The 9,589-nt window shown below is 51.9% G+C and overlaps 1 pseudogene; it reads right to left on the bottom strand.

Moving 5' to 3' along the window:
• Positions 1–15: 15 nt before the first annotated feature.
• LOC120701003 lies at positions 16–8,820 on the bottom strand (annotated as a pseudogene).
• Positions 8,821–9,589: the final 769 nt, after the last annotated feature.

Raw genomic sequence — 9,589 nt, forward strand, 5'->3', positions numbered from 1 at the left:
AGCAATATATAGGGCTATTGCATTAAACATTTAGATTAAAGGTCAAATGCTTACACATTTGAATGTTAAGCCACTCACATTTCAAAGTTTTCCTTCTCGAAATTTCATCTTCTTAAAAAGATCAACCACCTCATCATTAGTAATGGCAGAAAACAAATCTTTCTCCACGTAGCATATCAGACAATCACTCATGAACTGATCACCCATTTTGTTACGTAACTTTTTTTTGACAATATTCATAACTGAAAAGCATCTTTCCACTGATGCTGTGGCAACTGGCAATATTAGGACTAGCTTTAGAAGATGAAAGACCAAAGGAAAAGTGTCGGTACCTCTAAACTAGGGTACCCCCTCTTGCTGTGTCAAGACTCGCGTAGTTATCCGTAACTACGCTCTAAGGAGCTGGGCAGCCGGACCCCTGGGGTCCGGCTCCATCTCACCAGACCAACGGTCCCGGACCTGCCCCTTGCTAGGGGAGGGTCCGGTGACACCACGTGTCCCGGAAAAGGAAGCGCACAGCCAAAACAGCCAAGGGCCCCGGACCTCCAACGGGGTCCCGGACCCCCATATACTATCCGGACTCCTCGGCGGGGAGGGAACAGACACCCTGCCTGAGGGGGTTTGGAGCCGCCACGTGTCCGCAGGCGCAGGCACACGCGCAGCCGCGAAGCTTCCCTGGGAAGACTCGCCCACCTACCGCATTCAATGCGAGAGACATTAAGTGCGCTCTACCACAGCAGAGCCCGAGGTGACTTTTAACAGGCTATACTGTTGATCGCGCGTTACCAAGGCACACAGTGCAGTCGCTGGCGCCACCCACGCCACGCGCTTCAGTCTGCAACGCCAGTTAGACTCGACAGCTCGGCGACAGAGTATCATAACGCCTACGCGGTAGACCCAACAGTCTACGCCGCAACCTACACCGCCTCAACGGGCGCCTCGCCGATGGGACAGGTGAAGACCCCCCTCGGTCAGAGAGTCTACAGGGCGATGAAACGTATCCAAGAAGAGATTCACAATACACTATTAATGTCTTTTTGATGGTAAACTATACATCCTTGTTGGGCCCACCTGTCGGGGTCCAACGCCTGTGTACGCGTCCTCGTTGAGCTATAAAAGGGGGACGCCCGCTAGAGAAGGACTCAAGTCTAAGAAAGGACTTGGAAGCAGAGGATAGACTCATCCATAGACACAAGAGCAATACAACTCTCAGTGAACGTAGGGTATTACGCTCCGGCGGCCCGAACCACTCTAAATCCCCGAGTGTTCTTGTGCGCATGCTTCATGAGTAGATCTGAGGAATCGCTTGCACATCCCCGAGTAACCACCCTCAGGGGTTAGGCGGGCGCACTACGACGCCCGGCTGTGGCCCTCCTCTTAGAGCCACGACATCTGGCGCCGTCCGTGGGGATCGCGCAAGTGTTGGCCAGATCTTCGCTCACCTCCTGACTTCTGAGGTTGAGCTCATCCTCTGCAACGACGACGAGAAGATGAAGAGTGACATGGCATCACCTACGCCGTATGCCCTAGCACCGAGGCAGCAGTGTCCTCGGTGCGGTGGCGCACGGCAGCGGCGCCTGCTGTGCGTCGCCACGGCGACACCTCAGAGCCGGTACGGTGGCGCGCAGGGGCGACTCCTGCTGCGCATCACCCTGCGACACCTTAGCGTAGGCTCAAGGTTTTCTCTCAAGCAACCACCGGGGGTCCCCTGCGGCGGCACGACGTCGGCTCAAGGTTTCCTCTCAAGATTGAGCCTGGAGCCGACGGCTGTGGCTCAGGAAGGATGTCTGTCGCCTTCTCCCTCGCCAGGCTCAAGCCTCCCTTGGAGCTGCTGCAGACAGGCGTCGACCTCCGCCACAAGGCGCGGGGGCCCTGTGCCAGCACCAAGGTCGAGTCGGCGAACGACCGCCCTTCTCCACGCTCCGTGCTCGTCCAAATGAGCACCCGTCCTTCCCCGCGCCGGGGAGTCAAGCCAGCTTCAGCTCACTATGAGCGGCCATCGGGCTGGCTCCCGATGGCAGCTGGCAACGGCAGGGCCACTCCCATTCAAAGACAAATAAATTGTTCTCATGCTATCTGAGCATGGAACAGTTCTTGTGCTGAGGAGGGCCCTGCAAGCTCCCGAGGTGATGCTGGATGATGCTATATAGGCACGTCCAGGGCACCTTCACCCCCAACAACTCAGAAGAACCTCCAAGGTGGCAGCTCCACTCCGGCCAGGGATGTGCATGCCTTACGGAGCGGCGACTGTAGGTTACCACTAGATAAGATTGAGTGTGTTTCTCCTTTGTAATGATGTGGTGCCTACGTGTGGTCCAGAGCGGTGAAGGTCCGCCCTTGTAAACCCGACTTCTGGCTCCATCGCACAAACAGGCGACACCAGCAAGTGGTCCAGAGCGGTAGAGGTCCGCCCTCGTAATCCCGACCTCTGATGAACACCACAAATCAAGTAATAAAGGAGATTTGCTTTCTTAGTCTTATCTTACATTAACTTAACTGCGCTCGTCCGTTCAGCTTGCATTTTTCCTTCTCCGGTGTGGAATCCTTTTTTCGCTAATGATCCAAATTAAGTTGCTGGCTTGTGGTCAGGTTGGGATACCCCTTCTAGCTGGAAGGCGGTCCAAACTCCTAGGGACCTACTCCGGAGAAGTGGTGCTTGTATCCTGGGGTGGAGAAGCTCTGCGTAGCCGCTTAGCCTGGTAATGTACCCTAAGCCTGCGCACTTCACTTCCCTGTTACGAGTCTCCTAGTATCCGAAGCTGCCGTACCTAGGGGTCCGGACTCCTTTCTAGTATAAGGCATGGTTCCATATGCCTTACCACAAGGTCCGGTGACGTATCTCGTTGGATCAATGGCAGCAGCCAAGTCCACTCTGGTGGCTCGCTCCGGCGGAGACCGCTTGCCACGGTCGCCCAAGTCCACTCCGGTAGCCCGCTCCGGCGGAGACCGCTCGCCACGGTCGCCCAAGTCCACTCCGGTGGCCCGCTCCAGCGGAGATCGCTCGCCACGGTCACCCAAGTCCACTCCGGTGGCCCGCTCCGGCGGAGACCGCTCGCCACGGTCGCTCGAAGTCCACTCCGGTGGCCCGCTCCAGCGGAGACCGCTCGCCACGGTCGCCCAAGTCCACTCCGGTGGCCCGCTCTGGCAGAGACCGCTTGCCACGGTCGCCCAAGTCCACTCCAGTGGCCCGCTCCGGTGGAGACCGCTCGCCACGGTCGCTCGAAGTCCACTCCGGTGGCCCGCTCCGGCGGAGACCGCTCGCCACGGTCGCCCAAGTCCACTCCGGTGGCCCGCTCTGGAGGAGACCGCTCGCCACGGTCGCTCGAAGTCCACTCCGGTGGCCCGCTCCGGCGGAGACCGCTCGCCACGGTCGCCCAAGTCCACTCCGGTGGCCCGCTCCGGCGGAGACCGCTCGCCACGGTCGCCTAAGTCCACTCCGGTGGCCCGCTCCGACGGAGACCGCTCGCCACGGTCGCCTGGAGCCGGGTCCGGGGAAGTGGTGCTCGCTCCATGGGCGGTTTGAGGTCCGTGTAGCCGCTTAGCCTGGTTCCGGACCCTAAGCCTGCACCTTCGCCGCCCTGCGGAGAACACTCTAGTACCTGAACCTGGCAACAAGTGCTATGACCTTCAAGGGGTCCGGAGCACCAACTCTCGACATGAGCACGCCAACACAACCAGGATTGCGTCGGAACACGTCACGATAATGGCTCCACCTGCGGGTTCGAACCTCTCCCGAGGTGGGCCCGGGGGCCACTGTCGGTACCTCTAGACTAGGGTACCCCCTCTTGCTGTGTCAAGACTCGCGTAGTTATTCGTAACTACGCCCCAAGGAGCTGGGCAGCCGGACCCCTGGGGTCCGGCTCCATCTCACCAGACCAACGGTCCCGGACCTGCCCCTTGCTAGGGGAGGGTCCGGTGACACCACGTGTCCCGGAGAAGGGAGCGCACAGCCAAAACAGCCAAGGGCCCCGGACCTCCCACGGGGTCCCGGACCCCCATATACTATCCGGACTCCTCGGCGGGGAGGGAACAGACACCCTGCCTGAGGGGGTCCGGAGCCGCCACATGTCCGCAGGCGCAGGCACGCGCGCAGTCGCGAAGCTTCCCTGGGAAGACTCGCCCACCTACCGCATTCAATGCGGGAGACGTTAAGTGCGCTGTGCCACAGCAGAGCCCGAGGTGACTTTTGCCAGGCTATACTGTTGATTGCGCGTTACCATGGCACACAGTGCAGTCGCTGGCGCCACCCACGCCACGCGCGTCAGTCTGCAACGCCAGTTAGACTCGACAGATCGGCGACGGAGTATCATAACGCCTACACGGTAGACCCAACAGTCTACGCTGCAACCTACACCACCTCAATGGGCGCCTCGCCGATGGGACAGGTGAAGACCCCCCTCGGTCAGAGAGTCTACAGGGCGATGAAGCGTATCCAAGAAGAGATTCACAATACACTATTAATGTCTTGTTGATGGTAAACTATACATCCTTGTTGGGCCCACCTGTCGGGGTCCAACGCCTGTGTACGCGTCCTCCTTGCGCTATAAAAGGGGGACGCCCGCTAGAGAAGGGCTCAAGTCTAAGAAAGGACTTGGAAGCAGAGGATAGACTCATCCATAGACACAAGAGCAATACAACTCTCAGTGGACGTAGGGTATTACGCTCAGGCGGCCCGAACCACTCTAAATCCCCGAGTGTTCTTGTGCGCATGCTTCATGAGTAGATCTGAGGAATCGCTTGCACATCCCCGAGTAACCACCCTAAGGGGTTAGGCGGGCGCACTACGCCGCCCGGCTGTGGCCCTCCTCTTAGAGCCACGACATCTTGTCGGTACGCTCAGACAGGAGTACCCTCTCCTACAAGACAAGGATGAAGGCGCTCAGGAGCGGCAACCACGGACCACGGGTTCGGACCCCCGCGGACAGGTCCCAAACCTCCGCGGGCCGGACCTGGGCCTCTACAAGTGGAAGCCGGACCTCCAGGAGGCCTGAGTCATTGAGCCAGCTAAGGGATCCGGACCCAGCACCCTAATTGGGTAGGAGTCCGGATCCCTCGCAAGCCCCTGTGGGCGCGGCCGCCGACCCCAGGGTCCGGCGCTGCCATGTGTCCCACAGGGCCGACCTCCGGTCCTCCGGTCCCCACTTGGGCAGGGGTCCGGAACCGCCACGTGCCCCTGTGGGCGCGGCCGCCGACCCCCGGGTCCGGTGCCACCACGTGTCCCATAGGCACGAGTCTTCTGCCTGAAGCTAGCCCTCCTGCCACATTAAATGTTGGTGGTTGGGACATGCGCTGCCAGACCAGGGCATGGGACGACTTCTGGCAGACTGCACAGGCGTGACAAGACAACACGGTAAGCCATCCTGTTTCCAAGGCAGCTCGTCTGTTACCGAGGCACGCAGCAGTGTCTCAGCGCCGCGTGCGTGGGCGACGAGTCATGATGGCCAGCTACTAACTGGAGCAGCAGTGCATGCTGCTACAGCGAACTGAGTCAGTAGTTCGGTTCTTCATCATAACCTCGACGCGCGGCTGCAGAGGTTAGACTCTACTCCGACAGGACAGCTCAAGACCATCCCTGGTCAGAAGCTACGCACGGAGGCCGACGACAAGATCTCCGAATCAGAGGCATTGAAGGTCAAAGTGTAGTTTATAATACATCGCCGGGCCCACCTATCGGGGTCCTGCTCAGTGTACTGCTCCCCTTGGGCTTATAAAAGGGAGAGCACGCCGGGGTTTTAAAATCCGACCGGTGACCGGTAACCGCCGGCCTCCGGTTCCGGTATACCGGTCCGGTTTGGCCGGTTACCGGTTGGAACCGGACAAATTCAAATTTAAATTCAAACTTCCCAGTTCAACCGGTTCGTACCGGTATACCGGCCGGTTTGGCTGGTAACCGGTCAAATTCAATTTTTTTCTTTTTTGGTTTAAATTCAAATGCCCGCAAAGTATACTAAATAAATGTTTGTATAACATATTTTAGTCTAAATGAACCCTCCAACCCTCTTTTGTACTACTTTTACATTGTATTTGTATACTTTTGTATGCACGCTTTTTTTGTTTAACTTCAAATCCCCGCAAATTATACTAAATGAACGATTTTTTTTAGAAAATTTGACACCATTAGATTTGTCGCATCTTGAAGTATTTTTAGGAATTTTTTTTAGAATTTTTCATTTTTTGAATTCAAATTTAAATTTTGATTTGGACCGGTTTCATACCGGACCAAACCGGAACCGGTCCGGACCGGTTTGACTGGTAACCGGTCAAACCGGACCGGTTACCGACGGTTTGCTGAACCCTGGAGCACGCATGGTAGAAAGGGGGGTTCCAGAGGTTCCTCAAGTTTTCGCACATGCAGAGACTGGCATAGCTCCTCCCCCAGCTTGCACACAAGTTCATGCAATACATCACACAGTGGACGTAGGGTATTACGCTCCGGTGGCCCGAACCACTCTAAATCCTTGTGTGCTTCCGTGTTCTTATGCCTCTAGATCGAACATTCCTTGACTGCCCCCAAGCACATCCTACACTTAGGATTAGGCGGGTGCATTCCGCCACCCGGCTGTGATTTTCCGCACCACAATATTAAAACTCCTCCAAACTGTCAAACCTTTGATCTGCTCTCATATTGTCAATGTAAGTAACAAGTTCATGACCCAGGTCATCCAATTTATCTGAATCAAAATCATCTGGATAAAACTCAGCTAACTTCACTAAACTCTCCTTGTTAAAGGCAGCAAAAGAGTCTTTTGGATTCAAAGCAGCCATGTGACGAAACAATGCAGAATTTACCTCATTGAAACGGTCATCAAACTCTTGGAGTTGCCAGTCAATAACAGAATTAAGAACCTCTATTTTGTAATGTTGGAGATTTGTCTTATTGGTTTTCCTTCGTGGTGTATGCCTATTGACATATTCCTCATGCATGTTTTCCCTTTGAATGTGATGTTCATCACAGAACAAATATACCTTCTCTAGGAGTGAGTTCCATCCATTCTCTCTTAATTTTTGCAGCTCAGTTCTTGTTGATTGCACACATGAAATGGCATTCAGGATATCCTGATCCTTTTTTTTGTAAAGATTGAGACAAAGTATTTGCACTTCCTAATATATGGAGAATCATGTGCAAATAGAACACAAATTCAAATGTCTCAAAATATGCTACAAGACCCCGTGCCTGAGATTTCTTATCACTTTTTCCTTCTTTCTGAACATATTTCAAAACAGAAACAATGGCTGGGAACAACTTCACTATACTTGAGAGTGTTCTATAGTGTGAACCCCAATGTGTGTCACCTGCTCTCTGAAGAGTTTGATCCTGATTTAACCCTGTCCCAGTGCTAATTCGTCCACTCCCAATGGCCTTTCTAATATCACCTCGATGTTTCTCTTTAATCATATCTTTTCTTTTGCAAGAACCTCCCACCACACTGAATAAAACAGATATCATGTAGAAAAAATCTGAAATATCTTCATTCTTCTTTGCTACTGCCACAATGACCAACTGGAGCTGGTGAGCAAAACAATGCACATAATATGTTGATCTATTCTCTTGCAAAATCTTAGATTTCAATCCATTGAACTCACCACACATGTTGCTTGCCCCATCATAACATTGACCTCTGACCTGTTGTATGCTCAACCCAATATCAGTGAATAATTTTTGAAGAGATTCCTTGAGACATATGGCTGATGTTTCCTTCACATGTACAACTCCAACTAACTGTTCAATGATAAATCCACGCTTGCTAAGATATCTTAAGACAACTGCCATTTGCTCTTTATCGGACACATCGGAAGCCTCATCAATCAACAAACTGAACACATCACCTCCAATTTCTTCAATAATGGATTTTAAAGTTATCTGTTCAAAAGAATAAAATACTCATTAGACATCAGATTATAATTTGTAACTTCTATGATATACTTTAATGATGACATTACCTTTGCAAAGTAACTAGTAATTTCCTTTTGAATATCTCCACATATCCATTGGCAGTTTTCTGGAGCATTTCTAATAGAATTACATACAACTTCATTCTGATCTGCCAAAGTGCTTACCAACTCTCTAAAGTTTCCCTTATTTTTTGACTCTTTTGATTCATCATGACCTCGAAAAGCTAAGCCTTGATGCAGCAAGTATCTAACCGAATCAATTGAAGTGTTAAGTCGGATTCGGTTTTGCTTTTTTGTAAAATCAGTTTGTCTATCAAGGGCAACCTGAATTGATTGATCTTGATTCATCAAAGCATCACATCGTTTGACTGCTACATTATGAAAGCTGTTAACATTACCCTTGCCCACATGGGTATCTAGTCTGCATTTCTTGTTCCAACTATTCCAACCTTTAATTGCAAATGCATCATTCCCAGCTTGTCCTTCATTGCAATCTCTGAAAAGATAGCAACACAAACAAAAGGCTTTATGAACCTTGTCACTATACTCAAGCCAACCACCATATTCCATAAACCATTCTGGATTAAATCTTCGTCGATCACTTCTAATGTCCCTGTATGGATAATCAAAATTAGGTGGTGGCCTATAAGGTCCCCTGGTTAAATATCTTCTTCTAATCTCATCTTGCTTCTTAGGATTTCTAGTGTACTCTGAAATTCTCTTCCGATCAGCAGGGTCATAAGGCAATTCATCTAAATCAATTTCTCTTTGAGTAGGATGTGGAACAATAGTAGCAGCAACATGTGATTGCTTGAGTCTAAGGGGTGGCCGTGACATTGAAGTATCTACTGCATCATCATCTAATGATCGATTTCTTTTCTGAAAATAACATTCCATGACCTGATCAATAAGGTTGAACAAACCCATTACCCATGAGAAGTTGATCAACTGAACAAAGTAACAGACCCTAACCCTAGGGGTAGAACTCTAGGTGCCAGATCAAGGGGGAGAGAAAGAGGCTAGGAGAAGACGTTTATCGCACCTGGGTTGGGTTCTGACTTCTGAAATTTTTGAGATCAAACTCCAGTCGGGGCAGCCAGGGCAGCAGAGCTGATGGAGAACTATTTCTTCCCCTTTCGTATAGAGCAAAGAAGACGAACAGCCAGGGCAGCAGAGCTGATGGAGAACTATTTCTTCCCCTTTCCTATAGAGCAAAGAAGACGAACAGCCAGGCGCAAATGAGTTTCTGTGGCAAGCTGCTTTCGGCCACGCTATTTATTTTACTTTGTAGGCCGGGCCTGGGGATTGGGCTATTGATTTCCTTCTGCTTGGTGGCATGTTGGTTCTTGCAACTTATGGTCTGGGCTAGTCTTCAATACTGTCCAGCTACAAGTCGTTGGGTTCAGCTACATTTTTTTATTTGGTTTAGACCATTAACAAACTATATAACGATGGTTGCTTACACAAATTTCGTTGGTGTCATCTGAACCCAATGCTTCTATTGGAGCTCCGCCACTGGCCGGAGCAACGTCACCATCCTCTCATGCCTCCTCCTCTCTTGTGGCGTTGCACCGCGCCGCGGCCGACACCATGGGAGAGCGAGGAGCGCAGGAAGAGGAGGAGCAGTGGTGCAACTGCAAGAAGAGAGGAGAAGAATGTTCAAGGGGGCAGGCGTGCCTTTCATATAAGGTCGACA

This window comes from Panicum virgatum, chromosome 3K, assembly GCF_016808335.1.
Source record: "Panicum virgatum strain AP13 chromosome 3K, P.virgatum_v5, whole genome shotgun sequence".
Classification (NCBI taxonomy): Eukaryota; Viridiplantae; Streptophyta; class Magnoliopsida; order Poales; family Poaceae; genus Panicum; species Panicum virgatum.